At 40.9% G+C, this 20038-nt stretch overlaps 1 protein-coding gene and 1 pseudogene across 1 annotated transcript in view; both read right to left on the bottom strand.

Annotated features, from left to right (window-relative positions):
• RTN1 (reticulon 1) overlaps positions 1 to 20038 on the bottom strand; it is a 201243-nt gene that overhangs the window by 26709 nt on the left and 154496 nt on the right. The window lies entirely within an intron of this gene.
• LOC136376755 (peptidyl-prolyl cis-trans isomerase FKBP3 pseudogene) lies at positions 16065 to 16733 on the bottom strand (annotated as a pseudogene).

Here is a 20038-nt window from a genome sequence, read left to right as displayed (position 1 = left end):
AGGAAAACGGTGACCACACTGTTACAAAGCACTTGTCAAAGCGACTTGCTCTGAAGACATCAGTGACATTTCTTTTTCATCAGTGACTTTTTGTTATTTATATTCCCTACCCTTTACCTCCCAATTTTCATTGTCATGGTCATGTTTGGGAATCCAGTCAGTAAAATACTGAAAAGACTGGCACTTGAAGAATTCTCACTACAGGCTGTGAGGGTATATGGACTGCCAGGGATGGAGGAAGGATGGAGAAGGAAGGGCTTGCCAGGGGGTTATTGCTGCCCTGGCCACTTTTCAGTGGGAAACCTTTGGGGCCCTGGCCACTAGGAGGCACTGCCAGTTTAGTGATGTTCCCAGTTATCTGCCTTCAGTCCAGAAGGTGCCCCTAGGTGTCGTTAGTGGTGAGTAGTCATTATCCACCAGGTTTCCCTAGCCAGAGTGTGCTGCTAATCTGACAGTCAGGACTGAGCAACAAGTGAGAGCAGCACGTCCCTAAGCAAGGCAGAGAGGGCAGAGACAAGCTTCTCCTCAAGTGGAGGGGCAGTGTGTCAGACTTCTTGGGCCGTGTGTTTTCATTGGCCACAAAGTTGACTTGGGAATGTCAGTTTAGCTAAAAGACCACATTCTTTTCAGTCATGTAAGTCTGGATAGAAAAGCCTGATGGCACCTCAAAACTCAACACAGCAGTTTGACAGTGGAAGGTTGAGGAGGTAAGATGGGTGATGCCACAGGCAGACACTAGTGAAATAAGAATTGAGGATGGCTTTAGATTAATGCTTAGGTTGTAAGAGAAACATAAATGAAATTATTGCAGGAAAATTAAAAGAGTATGAAGATCTTACCTGGGAATTAGGGGATGTAGACTCACCTGTATTACCAAAGTTAGTTATGTGGACTTCAGCAAGACTTTACCTTCGTGGGATCTCTCTCTTATAATACACAAATGAGTTAGAGCTTTAGATGTTTGTTTCCATGAAATAATAGGAATTTATTTCCTATAGACATTGTAAATGGGTATGTTCTTTGCACAAGTGCCCACACAATATTAATTGAAAGCTTTTGCCAAGATCAAAACAATAAAATGGATAGAAAAGATATGGTGAATGAAAAGAGAAAGCAAAATAAAACTTGCGAAAAGCAGGCAGGAAATGCCACTGTCTTTAAACCAGGAGAACAGACGGGCTTTGTACGCAGCCAGTTTAGAACTTGGGTTAGGTGCCTGCCAGGAGAGGAAACGATTTCTTTCGTTTTCAGGATGTAATCATGCATTAGGCAGTCTGTTTTAAGGCAAAGCAAAATAGTCAGGTTTTTTTATTTTATTCCAGATTAAGATTAATGTCGAAGGCTACCATGCCCAGCGTGGCTGCCTCATGTCTGCCTCCTGTAATATCAGGATTTTACTGATGAGAATCAGTGGCACCTACATTGATATCCTTATTCAATAAATATTTACTATATGTTAGAGACTGTCCCATAAAGCAAATTCCTACATTTAAGAAATTTATATGCTCATGTGTGTCACGGGAGGCATATAATAATAAAAGAGGTAAATATATATTTCACTTGTGGTCAATTGTACTGGGGATAACAAAGCAGGGAAAATTGGAAAGAGAATGGAGGTGTGGTTTGTTATTTTATAAGGAGGGTCAGCAAAGTTCTCATTTAGGATAATTACAGCAGACACCTCATGGAACAGACGGAGAAAGCCATAAAGATAGTATATGGGAGAAGAGCATTCACAGATGCCCTGAGAAAGGGCAGACTGTAATGGCTGGTAATCTCTATCAAGTATTTTCATAGAATGCTTTAATTTTTACTTGTTTTCTTTTTCTTTTTAGCTTTGAGAAGTACAGCAATTAGAAGGCACAGAACCAAAGCAATACTTTATTATGATCAAAGAACATTAAGAACTCCGCTTTATGCCATATGGAATAAGGAAATTTAAAGGAACAAACACATTTGTACATAACCCACTGTACCAAAATAATGCAGGAAGTGTCTTCAGTTCGCAAAACAGATTAGCACTTGTTATTTGCCAGGTGCTCTCTCATATGGTATACATTTAGTTGTTACAAATTCCTATGAGATTTACAATAAAAAAAATGGACAAAAGAAATGAATAGACAGTTCTCCAAAGAGGATATACAGATGGCCAATAGACATATGAAAAAATGCTCAACATCACTAATCATTAGAGAAATGCAAATTAAAACCACAATGAGATATTACCTCACACCGGTCAGAATGGCGCTCATCAACAAAACAACACAAAATAAGTGCTGGCGAGGATGTGGAAAAAAGGGAACCTTCCTACACTGCTGGTGGGAATGCAGACTAGTGCAGCCTCTGTGGAAAACAGTATGGAGATTCCTCAAAAAATTGAAAATCGAACTGCCTTTTGACCCAGCTATCCCACTTTTAGGAATATACCCCAAGGACACCATAGAACGGTTCCAGAAGGAGAAATGCACCCCCATGTTTATAGCAGCATTGTTCACAATAGCGAAGATCTGGAAACAGCCCAAGTGTCCATCAGAGGACGAGTGGATTAAAAAGCTTTGGTACATATATACTATGGAATACTACTCAGCCATAAGAAATGATGACATCGGATCATTTACAATAACATGGATGGACCTTGATAACATTATACGGAGTGAAATAAGTAAATCAGAAAAAAACTAAGAACTATATGAACCCATGCATAGATGGGACATAAAAATGAGACTCAGAGACATGGACAAGAATGTGATGGCAACAGGGAGTGGGGTGGAGGGGTGGGGAGGGGGCGAGGAAGGAGAGGGAGGGAGTGGGGGGAGGGTAGGGGCACAAAGAAAACCAGATAGAAGGTGACGGAGGACGATTTGACTTTGAGTGAAGGGTATGCAGCATAATCAAATGTCAAAATAATCTGGAGATGTTTTCTCGGAACATATGTACCCTGATTTATCAATGTCACTGCATTTAAATGAATAAAAATAAGATTTAAAAAATTCCTATGAGGTTGATACTGTTTGCCTTCATTTTGCTGATTGATTTATTCATGCATTCATTCAAACTACATTTATACAGCCCATACTAAGTGCTACAAAGGGAAGTGCCCACCCAGAACTTGAGTCTGGTTGGGGAAGATTTACACAAAAATAGAGAAGTGCAATCAATTGATAGATGAATGAGCAGAGAAGAGTAGATATACAAACCAGAATGGTCAGAGGGAAGAGGAGGGTCGGAGAAGGCTTCCGAGTTACGAACAAGAAATAGTATCGCCACTCTGAGAGATGAGGCTTTTCTAGCAGACAGATCAGGAGATTTAATTACAAACGTGTAGAGACCAGATCCTGACAGATCCAAGCAGCACCACAGTCAATAAAGTACAGGAGACATTGCAGGGTTTCAGAAAGAGTAACAAAAAGTTGAATAATTTATACAAATTTGGCTGAGCATTTTCCAGAATTCATAAAAGACATAAATTCTAACCTTAGGCTAGACAAAAAGAAATCAGTACTCTGACCTCAATCATAGTGAAACTGGAAGACATCAAAGACAAAGAGAAAATCTTAAATGCAGGCATAAATAAAAGATATTACCTCAGAAAAACTGTTAGACCAAGAGCAGTCTTTTCATTAACAGAGGCCAGAAGACGATGGAATAATGTCCTCAAAGTAGTGAGGGAAAAGAACTGCCATCTAGAATTCTCTACCCAGCAAGATTAATATAGGCATTTTCAAATATGTAAGAAATGAAAAAATTTACTAATTCTAGACTCTTCTTTACTTTCTTTTGCTATTCTTTTATTAGCTCTTTAAATGGGAGCTTACATTATTTTCAGCCTTTCTTCTTTTCTAGTATATTTGTTTAAAAGTGCAAAATTCTTTCTAAGCATAGTTTTAGCTGCATCTGCCATGTCTGATATATCATGTTAATATATATCAAATAGTATTGTTCAGTTCAAAATAGTTTCCTATAGTCACTGTGATTTTTTTCCTTTGGGATATTGATTATACATTATATATTATAGATTTTTGAGGATTTGTTCTAACTATCTTTATTGTTCTAACTAACTTTATTGTTTATTTCCAGCTTAATTCTTCTGTAGTCAGAGAGCAAACTCTGTTCAGCTTTAATCCACTGAAATTTGTAGAGACTTGCCTTAGATCTTGAATTATGTTATTTTGACACATATATCAAGTGGACTTGATTGTATATTTTGAAGTTTTAAGAAGTGTTCTACAAGTGTCAATTAAGTCAGTGGTCTCCAACCCCCGGGCCGTGGACCGGTACCAGTCCATGGGCCATTTGGTACTGGTCTGCAGAGAAAGAATAAATAACTTACATTATTTCTGTTTTATTTATATTTAAGTCTGACCAATGTTTTATTTTTTAAAAAATGACCAGATTCCCTCTGTTACATCCGTCTAAGACTCACTCTTGACGCTTGTCTCGGTCACATGATACATTTATCCGTCCCACCCTAAAGGCCAGTCTGTGAAAATATTTTCTGACATTAACCGGTTCATGGCGTAAAAAAGGTTGGAGACCACTGAATTAAGTCATATTAGTTACTAATACTTTTAAAATAATCTATCTCCCTACTAATTTTAATCCCAGTTTTTTTCAAGACGTTGATAAGTTGGTTGTCAGATTCATATGGAAATGCAAAGGATATATGATAGACAAGGCAATCTGGAAAAAGAACTAAGTTGTAGGCCTCTCACTCCCTGATTTCAAAACAAGCTATAATAATTAAGACAGGTGGTACTAGATAAGGTTAGACATACAGATCAATGGAATAGAATGGAAATAAATTCTTACATATAGAGTCAATCGATTATCAACAAGGGTGCCAAGAATATCCAATGGGGGAAAGACAGTATTTTCAACAAAGGTGCTGGGACAATAGGACATAAAAAAGAACAAACTGGACCCCTACTTATACCATATACAAAAATTACCTCAAAATAGATCAAATATTAAATGTAGGAGACAAAACTAGAAATCTTTTAGAAGAAAACATAGGCATAAAATCTTCATGATCTTATATTAAAAAGAGGTTTCTTAGGTGTGATACCAAAATCCCAAGAAATGAAAGAAGAAATAAATAAATTGGACCTCATCAATTTTATTACTTCAAAAATTTTTCCTGCATCAAGGAAACTACCTTTTTTTTAAAGTGAGAGAGGGGGAGATAGTGAGACAGATTCCCGCATGCACCCCAACTGAGATCCACCCAGCAACCCATCTCGGCCGATGCTCGAATCAACCAAGCTATTTTTAGCACCTGAGGTTGACACGCTTGGACCAACCAATCTATCCTCAGTGGCCAGGGCCAACACTTGAACTAATTGAGACACTGGCTACAAGGGGGTGTGGGGGGGGAGAGGGCGGAGGGGGAGAGAAGCAGATGGTCACTTCTCTTTTGTGCTCTGACTGGGAATCCAACCCAGGACATCCATACACCAGGCCCATGCTCTATCCACTGAGCAAACAGGCCAGGGACAAAGGAAACTATTAAGAAAGTGAAAGAACAACTCATATAATGGGAAGGAATATTTATAAGTTATACATTTGAGGAGGGGCATGTATAAAGAATAAATAAAAGACTCTTTTAAATGAATGACTAAAAGATCATTAAATATAAAAAAAATGGGTCATGGATTTAATAGTCATTTCCTAAAGAAGACATACAAATAACCAGTCATCATATGAAAAGATGCTAACCATCATTAAGTGAATGTAAATCAAACTATATATGATGAGATGCTACTTCATATCGATTACAATGTATATATAATAATTAAAAAGATGGAAAATAACAACTGTTGGTGAATATGTGAAGAAAACTGGAACCTTCATAACATTGCTGGTGGGAATGTAAAGTGGTACAGCCACTTTGGAAAATATTTTGGTAGTTCCTCAAAAAGTTAAACAGGCCCTGGCCGGTTGGCTCAGCAGTAGAGCGTCACCCTGGTGTGCGGGGGACCCGGGTTCGATTCCCGGCCAGGGCACATAGGAGAAGCGCCCATTTGCTTCTCCACCCCCTCCCCCTCCTTCCTCTCTGTCTCTCTCTTCCCCTCCCGCAGCCAAGGCTCCATTGGAGCAAAGATGGCCCGGGCGCTGGGGATGGCTCCTTGGCCTCTGCCCCAGGCGCTAGAGTGGCTCTGGTCGCGGCAGAGCGACGCCCTGGAGGGGCAGAGCATCGCCCCCTGGTGGGCAGAGCGTCGCCCCCTGGTGGGCGTGCCAGGTGGATCCTGGTAGGGCGCATGCGGGAGTCTGTCTGACTGTCTCTCCCCGTTTCCAGCTTCAGAAAGAAAGAAAAAAAAAAAAAAAGTTAAACAGAGTCACAATATGAGCCAGCAATTCCACTGCTAGGTGTACACCCAAGGGAATTGAAAAGACAGTGAAAGAAGGGAGGGGAAAGAAAGGAAGGAAGGGATTTCTTTTGGAGGTGATAAAAATGTCTCAAAATTAGTTAGCAGTGATGGTTACATAACTTAGTGAATAAACTAAAAACTACCGAATTGTACACTTTAAAAGGGTGTGGTGTGTGAATTATATCTTAAAAAAAGAATATGGGGAAAATACTAGATAAGATTCATCCTCCAGATGGCTGCAATGCTACATCCCGGCATGAGGCATGGTGCACAATGTGAGCTGAAACCCAGCCTCACATGCTGTCTTGGCCAGGCACTCTTACAAAGGGCACACCCTGGCAACTTTCCATGGCAGTCTGGATTGCTTCTTAGCCCACCCTCCAGGCCAGCCCTTGTGCTCTGCCCCCCCTGACAGCACAACTGCTTGGCTCAGGCCCACAGTGCACTCTGGAACTCCTTGGCAACCTGAGTTAGTGCTGTCCCTTTCCTGGTCCTTCCTTCCATCACATCTCTCAACATTTTCCCTGCTGGACTTCCCAACCACGTAACTTGGAATGGTTTCTGCAGTCTGCGCATTCCCACCAAGCCCTGGCATGATTGCATTTGTGGTTTTTTTCTTATTAGGGATTGGTTTCTTCAGACTTGATTTTCACACATCCTTGCCCTCTGACCATGACTGGCTCTACTTTTATGTTTATTTGTTACCTATCAGTCAGTGGCTGGCTCACAAGAATTAGTAGGATCACCACTTGTATTTTTCTCAAGCATATATAAAACATTTCATGCTTACAGCAAAAAAGCATGGAGTTGAAAAGAGAAAAGGTGGTTTATCAGAAAATACCATTCCTTTTTTTCCATTAATATTTATATGATATCTCTTTTCTGTCCTTTTACTTTAAATCTGTCATTGAATTTGAAGTGAGTTTCTTGTAAGCAGTGTGTAGTTGAATAGTGGTTTTTTAATGCACTCTGCTAATCTCTATCTCTTGCTTAGTATTGAAGGTTACTATTGACAGGTTAGCACTTAAATCTTCATATTGTTTGTTTCCCATTTGTTTCTCATCATTAGTTCTCATTATTTGTTTCATTCTTCTGGTTTCCTATGGGCTACTTCTTTTTTTTTTTTTTTTTTTTTGTATTTTTCTGAAGTTGGAAACCGGGAGGCAGTCAGACAGACTCCCGCATGCGCCGGACCGGGATCCACCAGGCATGCCCACCAGGGGACGACACTCTGCCCATCTGGGGCATCACTCTGTTGCAACCAGAGCCACTCTAGCGCCTGAAGCAGAGGCCATGGAGCCATCCTCAGCTCCCAGACAAACTTTGCTCCAATGGAGCCTGGCTGCTGGAGGGGAAGAGAGAGACAGAGAGGAAGGAAAGGGGGAGGGGTGGAGCAGATGGGCGCTTCTCCTGTGTGCCCTGGCCGGGAATCGAACCTGGGACTCCTGCATGCCAGGCCAATGCTCTACCACTGAGCCATCTGGCCAGGGCCATGGGCTACTTCATTTTTTAGGATTCCATTTTTCTGTATTTATAGGTTTTTTTTAAAGCTTATCTCTTAATATACTTTTCATAGTGGTTACTCTGGGCATTACAACAGAAATAGTGACATAACAGTGTATTAATCCCAACATTTTATCCCTTTGAAGTGCAATGTGGAAATCTCACTTCCATTTACCCTCCCCACCTTTAAATATTATCTTAGTATTATTATCTTCAGCATTTGCTTTAGTGTTTGTTCCAGTAATCTAATATGATTTATAAAAGTCATAAACAGTCTATTCTGTACCCATCCTTCTGCTCTTCCCATTGTTCTTCCTTCCTTCCTAATGGTCTAAGTTTTTTTCTTTTATCACTTCCTCAGCCGGTGTTTAAGGGGAGGTCTTTTAGTGACACACTGTTTTAGTTTTCTTTCATCTGAGAATGTTCTTGCTTCTCCTTTGGTCTTGAAGTACAGTGTCACTGGATACAGAATTGAGTTGGTGGTTCTTTTCTTTCAGCACTTGTGCCACTTTCTCCAGGCCTCCATGGTTTTAGATGAGAAAGTTGCGGTCATTTGTATTGCTTTTTCTGTAGAGATAATGTGTCATTTCTCTCTGGTTGCTTTCAAGGCATTGTCTTTGTCTTTAGCTTTCAAAAGTTTAATTATGATATGTTTTGGCATAGATTTGGGGGAGGAGCCCTTCAGAAGTTGGGGCCCAGAGCACACACCTGGTGTGCCTGCTATTAAATCCACCTCTGGGTCTTGGTCAAACTCTGTTAAGTATAGTACCAAAGGCAGTTTAATTTCCAGAACTTTTGCAAGGTGGTTTGGGCTGCTTTGTTTATATGGTACCACTAGGGCAGGGGTCCCCAAACTACGGCCCGTGGGCCGCATGCGGCCCCCTGAGGCCATTTATCCGGCCCCTGCCACACTTCTGGAAGAAGCACCTCTTTCATTGGTGGTCATTGAGGGAGCACATTGACCATCTCATTAGCCAAAAGCAAACCCATAGTTCCCATTGAAATACTGGTCAGTTTGTTTATTTAAATTTACTTGTTCTTTATTTTAAATATTGTATTTGTTCCCGTTTTGTTTTTTTACTTTAAAATAAGATATGTGCAGTGTGCATAGGGATTTGTTCATAGTTTTTTTTATAGTCTGGCCCTCCAACGGTCTGAGGGACAGTGAACTGGCCCCCTGTGTAAAAAGTTTGGGGACCCCTGCGCTAGGGCTTCCCCTGGTCCTTGCTGTTGCTGGCTAAGACAGCAGAGCAGGTTTTACCAGAGGGGCTGCTGTGTATCTCTCAGTAGGGGAACAGCACAGTGGGATCCCTCCTGGTGCCTCCCAGCTACCCTGTTGTCTCCTGGCAGGGAGGAAAGTCTCAAGATACCAGGGGTGGTGAGGCTTCCAGACCTGGGCTGTTTGTTGTAGCTGAGTCCTAGCTTTCCTGATTCTTCCTGCCTGCCTGCCTGCTTGCCTCAGTATCTCTTGGCAGAAAAGGGAAATCTCAGGCCTGGCAGGGAAGGAGACCATCTTCCCTTCATGCTCATTACTGGCAGGGTTCCTGATTGACCCTATTTGCCAGTTCCACCAGGCTAACCTGGTGTTATCAGAGACTCCCATTGGAGCTGGGGAGAATGGACCTTCCTGGGCTTCCTACTATAGTTAGGTGAGGATAAAAAAACACCAGGTCTGAGCCACCTTCTGCTGAGTGGGGGAAGTAAGATGTCCCACCTCGGTATTGTTCCTTCAGTCCTGGGGTCTCAGACTAGTTCACCTTCATACCACCTTTCAGAATGTTCCTTCATTTGTTTCTTAAACTATTTCCATACTTGATAGTTGAGCTTAGTGGAAGTGAATGGGGAGAAACAGGTCTGTACTATCTTGTCCAAATCAGAAGTCCTATTTATTGCTTTTTAAATAAAATAAAACTGCTAATCACTGAAATTAGAGTCTTTCACAATCTCCTTCTATCCACTATCATCATCACCAGCAATGTTCCGATGTATTTTCTTTGTTTCTGCTGATGAACTCAATACAGGTTGGTGTTGGGGTTTAGTTTTGTCATGCTGAGTTGGATTCAGTGCTGGGACATTAACTGGTGATCTTGCTTAGAGTGGGAGACAGAAGGCGGAGTTAATAACATAACAGTGACATCTTTGTTTTCTTTTGTTTTTGGAAAGGGATAATTCTGACATTTCTGGAAACATCAGTGATGGCCAAATTGTCTCTAAGGAGACTGGCAGGTCTGGAAGGGAAATCTGGAGCAAGCTGGAAGACAGGCTAGAGCAGAGAGGCCAGCATGGAATGAATACCTTACAATATGGTTGGCCCACTGTGGCAGATGCCACGGTCATTACAAACTCTCTTTTCCCATGTCTTCCTCCTACTATAGAGCCTATAAAAACAGATGGTAGCCTGACCTGTGGTGGCGCAGTGGATAAAGCGTCAACCTGGAAATGCTGAGGTTGCCGGTTCGAAACACTGGGCTTGCCTGGTCAAGGCACATATGGGAGTTGATGCTTCCAGCTCCTCCCCCCTTCTCTCTCTCTGTCTCTCCTCTCTCTCTCTTTCTCTCTCTCTCTATCTCTCCCTCTCCTCTCTAAAAAAAATATGAACAAATAAAAAAAAAATAAAGAAAAACCCAAAAAGCAAAAAAAAAAACCCAACAGATGGTAACATAAAGCTAAATGACACATTATCTATCTATCTATCTATCTATCTATCTATCTATCTATCTATCTATCTACCTACTCAACCACCCATCCATCTATCCATCTATCCATCTATCTGATCTCAGAGATAAACATATATAGTATTTTCCAGTATGCCTTGCACATAGGAGTGGCAATGGATCTAGGTTTTAGCCAAAGAATTATAAAGGAAAGTTGGCTGGAAAACTTCTGGAAAAGAGTTTTGTTTTTTTTTTTGTTTTTTTTTTTGTTTTTTTAATTTTATGAAAAGCAAAAACTCTTTTGTCACCTTGGCTATCCTCAGCTTTCTATGAGGACACAATGCTTGGAACTCTTGCTGCCACCTTGTGACCATGAGGCCATAATGACTGTAATGAGTCTAGTGCCCTTACATTGTGGATCTGTTGGACCACCTATGTCTCTGGTATTTCCACCTCTAACCTTCTCATTAAGTGAACCGTACACATTGATGCTAGTTAGATTTTCTATGACTTGCAGTCAAAAGCATTCCTACTGATGAATCACTGACGGAGGGTCAGTAGCAGAGTTTAGCACTACTTTGCCCAGTCTCTTCTTCACTATACAGACCCCATGTTTCAGTTTAAGGCAGCAACACATTCTGTCTCCATTTTCTGCTCATTCCTCCCACCATGGACATTTTCAACCATCTTCTTTGAAGGCCATGATTGACCATTTTGACAGAAAGCAAATAGAATAACTACATAAGTGGGTTGCTATTGCAAAAATATGCCTTATACAGCGATTTAAAAGAAACACTCCCAATAAATCATTATAGAAGGAAGCTACTGACGATTTTACAATAGTGCTTCTTTAGTATAAAGTCGCTAAAAAACAAAAAAGTTCCCTCTGCTGAACGTGCATTAATGAACAAGCACCAGAAACTGGATTAAAAATAATGATCTCATTATACATTTACAGCACAGCAATATATATATTTCTGCAAACAGTTGCAAGTTTACAAACCACCCTTCACATATCTAGAAGGAAAAATGTTAAAGTACTGATCTGTAATCCCAGGAAGCTGCCAAATCAGCACTGAAGTGTTTTTTCAACAAAGGGCAACCTGAATCTACAAAAGCAGAGTCTCACTATTTAAGGTTTGGAACTTCAGAGGAGGACTTTTGTGTTAGAAAAAAAGTAAGCAGACAAAGGACAACAATAGTCCATTGTTGTGAATGTGTGTGAGAACAAATCCTCTGCAAAGTTCTATAGCACACAACCACAGGAGCCCAAAACATAAGAACACTAAAAATGAATCAATATGCTCCCTAGAATATTAACATCTTTCCAACCTGGGCTAATCTAACAATCACTTAATATCTCTCTCTCTCTCATGTGTGTTTAATGAGTAGAATGGTATCTGTGTGACAGCAAGTCTGAAAGTTCCAGGGACCAGAACACTAGACCTCTTTGGGTACAGAAGTCCCAGGCTTAAACTCCTATGTGAGGTGAGTTTTAAAAGATGCTTATAACTCTGTTGCTGTCCAGTGACCCTATAGAAATACTTTTGAAGCTGGCTAACTGAAGATCTAGACAGATGACTTCTAATAGGTCAGCCCATCGTCACAACACAGTGAGGACCACTTGTTGATTCAGCTTCAATGTCCTTAGCATAGCTTTACTCTTGTACATAGAAAATAGAGCTACACTTGATTATTTTATAATTTTTCTTTTCATTTAATCTAATATTCTAAACACTGATGGTTTTTAGAAGTCTTCAAGGTTAGAGACATTGACTTAATTGTAGTTCAGCAAAACTGACAGCTGATGTTAAAGTGAAGTAATGAGAACTCTGGCATGTTATTTAAGTTTTTTAAAGAGATGCTTGTTACAAAGTTGCAAGTCAAAGAGTCAAACTTGTGAAATGGAGAAAATGTCGAAGCCTTCCCTCTTTGAACACCTTTCTTATATTGATTTACCAGATTTGTGGAGGTTAGTTCTAACCTCCATTAGTTAAAGACAAACCATTGGGAGTTCGGGGAAGAGGCCTCGTTATTCCTCCTTTTGCAACCGTCAGATAACAAGGAATGAAGATTGTAACTTGTATATTAATCAAAGAGCAGAGAAAACACTCCACGATGAAAAGAGTAAGAGCAGTACCAGCAATAGCACATGTGTATTAGCATATGCCGAGTGACAGAGCCTGGGCTAAGTATTTCCCGTGAAGCCTCTCATTGAATCCTCACGACCAATTTATAAGGAAGGACTGCTAATGCTCCCATTTTCCAGGGGGTGTGGGGGATCTGGGGCTCAGATTAGGTGACTTGACCCCACCCCTGAAGCCCCTTAGTGACAGAGTCAAGTTCAGACCCAGATTTGCCTGGCTTCACAGCCCCAGCTGGGATCCAGGGTGCTTTACTGCTCACTGACATTTCCTAACAACCACCCACTGTCTGCACCAGAGAAGCCAGGGGCTGGGCTGACAAAGGGTCTAAAGCTTCTGAACCTTGAAAGGCCAATTCCAAGGTAGGGGGCAGCTCTAAGCCTTCCCAGTGTGTCTGCCTTATGCAGCTGACTTGGGCTCAGAACTCAGTGAAAGAAGATGTTGTGTGTTTAATGTTTGGTTTTGTCCACAGAAGGAAAATGAGAAGGCTCAGACATTATATTTCTGACATCTAATTTCTTTAAAGGGACACTATACAACCTGATGCTGCAGTGATTAAGAGTGATTAGTTGGAAGCACAAATATTGGGAGTCTCTAAAGTCAGCCTCACTTTCTCTGGGCTTTGGGGTGTGCAGCTAGCCTGGCTAAGAAGTTCAGGCTCGGTCACTTACTGGCCTCACTGCTTCAGACGCTGTTTGACTCCCCAAACGCAGGTTCATCAGCAGAAAAAAAAGAAAATAATGCTCACCACACGTACATAACTAGGCCAGCACTAACGGCGGTCAGTAACTAGCAACTGCGGTCAGTGAGGAGGAGGAAATTATTATGATTATTTTTTAATAAATTTTTATTAATGTTAATGGGATGACATTAATAATTCAGGGTACATATATTCAAAGAAAACATGTCTAGGTTATCTTCTCATTAAATTATGTTGCATACCCCTCGCCCAGAGTCAGATTGTCCTCTGTCACCCTCTATCTAGTTTTCTCTGTGCCCCTCCCCCTCCCCCTTCCCCTCTCCCTCCCTCCCTCCTGCGTCCTCCCTCCCCCCACCCTGGTAACCACCACACTCTTGTCCATGTCTCTTAGTCTTGTTTTTATGTTCCACCAATGTATGGAATCATGTAGTTCTTGTTTTTTTCTGATTTACTTATTTCACTCCGTATAATGTTATCAAGATCCCACCATTTTGCTATAAATGATCTAATGTCATCATTTCTTATGGCTGAGTAGTATTCCATAGTGTATATGTGCCACATCTTCTTTATCCAATCTTCTATTGAAGGGCTTTTTGGTTGTTTCCATGTCTTGGCCACTGTGAACAGTGCTGCTATGAACATGGGGCTACATGTGTCTTTACGTATCAATGATTCTGAGGTTTTGGGGTATATACCCAGTAGAGGGATTGCTGGGTCATAAGGTAGTTCTATTTGCAGTTTTTTGAGGAACCACCATACTTTCCTCCATAGTGGTTGTACTACTTTACATTCCCACCAACAGTGTATGAGGGTTCCTTTTTCTCCACAGCCTCTCCAACATTTGTTATTACCCGTCTTGTTGATAATAGCTAATCTAACAGGAGTGAGGTGGTATCTCATTGTAGTCTTGATCTGCATTTCTCTAATAACTAATGAAGCTGAGCATCTTTTCATATATCTGTTGGCCATTTGTATTTCTTCCTGGGAGAAGTGTCTGTTCATGTCCAGGAGGAGGAAATTAGAAAGTGCATCTCAACCTAAAAAGTCTTTCTATAGTAGCTAATAAAGCTCTCTTAAGTTGCCTTAGTTTGAACAAAGTCACTCAAGAACCTTAAAAGATGTTACTTTAAAACGCTCTTATAGTCCAACAAGAATTCTTATATCTCTATTATAATAGGTATTTTAAATTTCATATAATCCACATAAAGGTCACACTATTGTGGCAAATTATTTTCCAAATTAATATCAAGGAAGGTATGATTTTTCTCAAATAAACTATATTTTATTAGGTAATGAAAGTTATTAAAAATGTAGTTATTTGTTGAATGAATAAATACAAAGCACCTTTTCCGCCTTGACTTTTTGCTCAACCAGTAACTCAAAGCTGAATCTGATACAAACTCAGGGGAACTCTGCTGATATCTGTCACAGCACTTTACTTCACCCATTTTTCTTTATGGATTTGGTTCCTTTTTTAATTTTCATTTTAAAATTAAAATTTTTGCAACACTTGTAGATTCACCTACAATGATAAGATATAATACAATTTTTTTTTTTTTTTAAGAGAGGAGAGGGAGAGAGAGAGGGAGAGAGAGAGAGGAGAGACAGAGAGAAGGGGGGAGGAGCTGGAAGCATCAACTCCCATATGTGCCTTGACCAGGCAAGCCCAGGGTTTTGAACCGACGACCTCAGCATTCAAAAAGTTTCTTGTGTGCTTTGTGCAGTTTCCCTCTGTGGTAATACCTTTGCAAAACTGTAACACAATAACATAACCAGGGTGGGGACATTGACTCAATCCCTGAATTTTGTTCAGATTTCCTTAGTTTTACGTTACTTGTACTCGTGTGTATATGTGTTAAGTTCTGTATACTTTTATCACCCCGTAGGCGTGTGTCCACCAGCACAGTAAAGGTCCTAACTAGTTCCAATACCACAAAAACCCCTCCTGTTGCCCTTTTATAACCACACCCACCTTCCTCAAATTCTCTCACTTTTTTTTTAAGACATTGGGTAAATTTTTATTGAGCCTTTTAGTTTACAACATGAGGTAAGAGAAATGAGTTCTCCCTAACCAGTACTTTACACAGCTGTAGTAAAATATTTTAACCTTCAGGGATTTATAATGGATTCCATTTCTTCAAAGTTTGGGGAGAGGCTTTGGCCGGTTGGCTTAGTGGTAGAGCATCGGCCTGGCGTGTGGAAGTCCCAGGTTCGATTCCCGGCCAGCTCACACAGGAGAAGCGTCCACCTGCTTCTCCACCTTACCCCCTCTCCTTTCTCTCTCTCTCTCTCTTCTTCTCCTGCAGCCAAGGCTCCATTGGAGCAAAGTTGGCCCTGGCACTGAGGATGATGGCTCTGTGGCCTCTGCCTCAGGTGCCAGAATGGCTCAGGTTGCAACTGGAGCAATGCCCCAGATGGGCAGAGCATCGCCCCCTAGCAGGCTTGCCGGGTAGATCCTGGTCAGGTGCATGTGGGAGTCTGTCTCTCTGCCTCCCTGCTTCTCACTTCAGAAAAATACAAAAAATAAAATAAAATAAAATAAATTAAAAAACGTTTGGGGAGAAAGTAAACAAGTTCTAACATGACTTTGAATTTTCCAGTTGACTCTTCCCTTACAATAGTAACCAGCTGTAATTAGTTACATAAATTTCTTCAAGGACATTGCTCATATCTTTAGATGTGAAACATTGCTATTTCAATCAATATCCACCAATTCCACTTTAAAAATGAGTTTTGCATTTGGTGGAATTTTGGCATCAGGCTGACCTTTCTTTCCATAAGCCCATTCTGGTTCGATCTCCAGTCGAGCCTTTTCTCCCGTACTCAGAGTCGAGAGTGCTTCATCCCATCCTCTGATAACTTTGCCTATTCCAACCGTACAACTTAAAGGCTTGGCATCTTTCTTCTTCTTTGTACTCATTTGAATATTGGTATCAAAACAGTTCCGACCTGTAGTGTTCCTGTACGCCAGCAGTGAACAACATCTCCCTTTCTGGGGAAGCTGGTTTTATCCCCCCTTTTAAGAACAGACTTTGTATATTTTGGTGGACCCTCATCCAGAGTCTCTTCAGGCTTGGTTTCTTTGGGTTTATCTTCATTAAGCTTCACATTTTTCACATGCTCGGACACTTAAACTTTTCAGTACCCTTGAAATGCTTACTTTCAAAAAGATGGTTATAGGCTGTAACCAAATGGTCCTTGTTAGCTGTCTTGGCCACACTTTTAATGCTTCCTAATAACTTATGTTCTACAAGAAACAAATCTGAACGTGGGCCTGCAGACACTTGATAATGTCCTTGTTGGGTAGCTGCTCACGGCGTAGCTGCTCCACGGTCCAGGCCCCCTGCGGAACGACCGCCGCCATCTTCCCCAGCCGCCTCTGCCTCACCTCCTCTCACTTCTTAGTCTATCTTTAACAGCCTTATTTTCTACGATTGGGAGTCCACAGGGGATAAATAGACATGAATAAACATTTTAAAAAGCAAGGTTATACTCATCACAGCCTGTTGGCTGTCGTCTAACCCAGCTGGACAGCAGAGCAAGGACCCCTGTGTTACCAACATGGCACCTTTACTAGAGTGGGAAAACACGTTTGCACCAGACAACTTCCCACATTTTAACTTAATAGGCCACTGTCCCACGCATGTGCTAGGTGCTGAAGAAACAAAGATGAATAAAGTACAGGTGTTCATCAACAATTGGGAGGCAGAAATTTAATTGCAATGCAGATGATAATACAATTCATTTCAGATATTTGGTTTCTGGTACAGATTAAGGAGCACAGGGATGGAAAGAAGAAGAGCTACTTTAATGATGGATAAAAAATTGCCAATCCCTAAAAATACTTTGAACAGGGGGATTATTACCAGAGAAACTAACAACTGGCACCCGAAGAAAATGCAGACATAAAGGGGGGGGTGTGTCTGTGGTATTTAAAGTAGTAAAACATCATCTTACTGAAAGTTTTTTCATATTGAAAGAAATTCACAGCTTCATACTGTGAAAAGAAAGCAACTGAACATGAATAATCTTAAATGGAAAGATGCAAACAACAGAGGATATTCTTGGGCATAAAGGGGGAAGGAGAGAGAGGTAGATAAGAAGTACTTCAAATACTGCAAATGGTTAAAGAAATCAAGAAAGAAAAGTGGTTTGTAAAAAATTATAATGGAGAGCCCAAAAAAGGCTAGGATATAGGTACTAAATACATTCTTTACCTAACATTAGGGGAACTTTGATAAATTTCCTTTGTTCCTTCACAAATACTTACTGAAAGGTATCATTGGCCAGGCTTCCCTTTAGGTGCTAGACATAAAACGGTGAGCAAGTCACACGTGAGGCTGTGTAGCCTGCCGGAGTGCAGATGTGGACACACACGATTCTCATAGGTGGGAGAGGCACCGTCCCAGGGAAAGGACAGGGAGTCAGGGTGCACATGAGAGGGCTGGCTAACCAAGATACGGTGAAAGAAGATCAGGGAAGGTTTCCTGGAGGCAGTGGTGTCATGAAGGGTAAGCGACCTAAGTCACACAAAGACTGGGTGCAGAAGAGGGTGGGAAGAGAGAAAAGGGAAAGTGGGATCCTATCGCAAAGCGCTTGACGCCAGGGAGTTCAGAGGCAAAAGTCAAAGTGCTCAACAAGAAACCAGAATGTTAATTTGGGAATCAAGAGACTAATTAAAGTAAAAAAAAAACTTAATTATTTGAGACTTACAGGAGTTGTAGAAAGAACACTAAAATTTATTGAGCATTTACTACATTCCAGGCATTGCACTAGATTCTTTTTCATGTCAGCATGTTTAGTTCTTATAACAATCCTGTGATTTAGGGATGATTCGTTCTGCTTTATAATGAGGAGCCTAAGACTTGGAGAGGTTAAGTAACTTGTCTGAAGTCACGTATATAAGTGGTAGAGTTTGAATTTAAACTCAAAGGGCCCAATTCCAACACTTGAGATCCTCAGTTAGCTGGATTATTTTTATGATCTATTTGTTATTGTAATTTTATAATTACTACAAAATCACAAGAAAATTCTCTAATTTTGCTTTAAATAAAACCAGCCATGAAGGAATGATGTAAGGTTAACATATTTAGTCCCTTTTCAGACCTTTAGTCCTATTTAACTTTTAGTTTTCCAAGATGCGTCCCTGATAGTCCCACCTCCTTCCTCCATTCAATACTGGGTTACGTGCCATCATGTACGTACTCATAATCCCCGTTTGTCTTCTTGTCTACTTTCCAACTAGGCTATAAGCTTCGAAAGGGCAGGTTCATCACTGTGTTGGTAGCACCTAGTACAGTGCCTGACATACAGCAGTTAGTCTATAAATATCCACTAACTAAATTTTCTTTCATTCTTTTTTACTGTTTCAGGTAAACATTGCTATAGCATTAGAACTGCTGATTATGTTGTATACCCATCGCCCAAAGTCAAATCATTTTCTGTCACCTTATATTTGCCCTCTTTATACCCTTCCCCCAACCTCCTCCCCTGTACCCCAAGTAAATTTTCTAAATCAAGGTTAGTTGGGGAAAAGTTTACATTGGCATATGCACTTATTACCAACCGTCTTCAACTGTTAAGTGGAAGGAGTAATTTAGTTAGTTTTTTGCCGAGACCATACAGACTGATGAATCAACGTCTCCTGTACATGCCAGGTCCTCAGAAGGTTCCATTATATAGCAAATGCTACTGTTTATTTTCTATGGTTTAGAAATGATTTGGAAGCTATCCTCATCCCCATTTGTAACTGCAGTGGCAGCAATCAGGAAACAGGTGCGATTAATTACCAGAAGTTTTATGGCCTGAGAGAGAAGTCAGAGTTTGACTCCCTCCCCCCCAAATAAAACAATAATAAGATTCTATGAGAAGCCCAAGAGAGAACCCAGCTAACTGATGACAGGAAAAGACTTTTCAGGGCAAAGGACACGTGCCCAAACATGGCACATGCTGGAAGAATGCCAACAGGAGGCAGGACAGAATGAAGGATGGAGGTGAAAGGCAGCAAAGAATAGGGGGGTGTAGCTCTGCTGAACTATCGGCTTTAATATCTCTTGGAGTATTCATTAAAAATGAACATTTCTGGATCCATCGCTGATTAAACAAATAAGAATCGTTGGGAATGAGGCCCTAGAATTTGCATTTCAACAAGTTCTTCAGTTCATTTTTAAGCACTGAGAAAAAAAAAAAGACAAAGAAACAAAGAAACAAAAAACAGTGAACCACTAGCTCTTAAATCCATGAAACAAGATAAATAACCACAGTGTAGAAAAGTGAGGAGGTTCAGTAATGCTTATTCTCTACGAGCTAAGGTGAGCAGTCCAGAGAAGAGTTTTTTGGAAAGGTATTATGAGTTCAGATAATGGGCAAAAATCCATCGGATTCACCACACCCTACTTAGGAAGGCACAGCTCGTCACAGACCCCTGCTGCACCCCTCCACTGCTCTCGTCCACGCTTCCTTGGCAGAGGGGGCCTGGCTCCACCTCAGGCTTGCCTTCAGGTCTTGCTCTTTCTCCCTCTGACATGCCTTCTGACCCCTTTCTCCCAGAATCCCAGTCTTTGAGTCCTTCTGTAAAGAACATACCCGTGGGTGCCAATATTTAAGTAATGTTGATTTGATATGTCTTTGAATTTATTAAAAAAGTATTATCGGCTTGACTTTTCTCAG

This window comes from Saccopteryx leptura, chromosome 6, assembly GCF_036850995.1.
Source record: "Saccopteryx leptura isolate mSacLep1 chromosome 6, mSacLep1_pri_phased_curated, whole genome shotgun sequence".
NCBI lineage: Eukaryota > Metazoa > Chordata > Mammalia > Chiroptera > Emballonuridae > Saccopteryx > Saccopteryx leptura.
The sequence above is the reverse complement of the archived record's forward strand: the minus strand, read 5'-3'. Positions and strand labels throughout refer to the sequence as shown.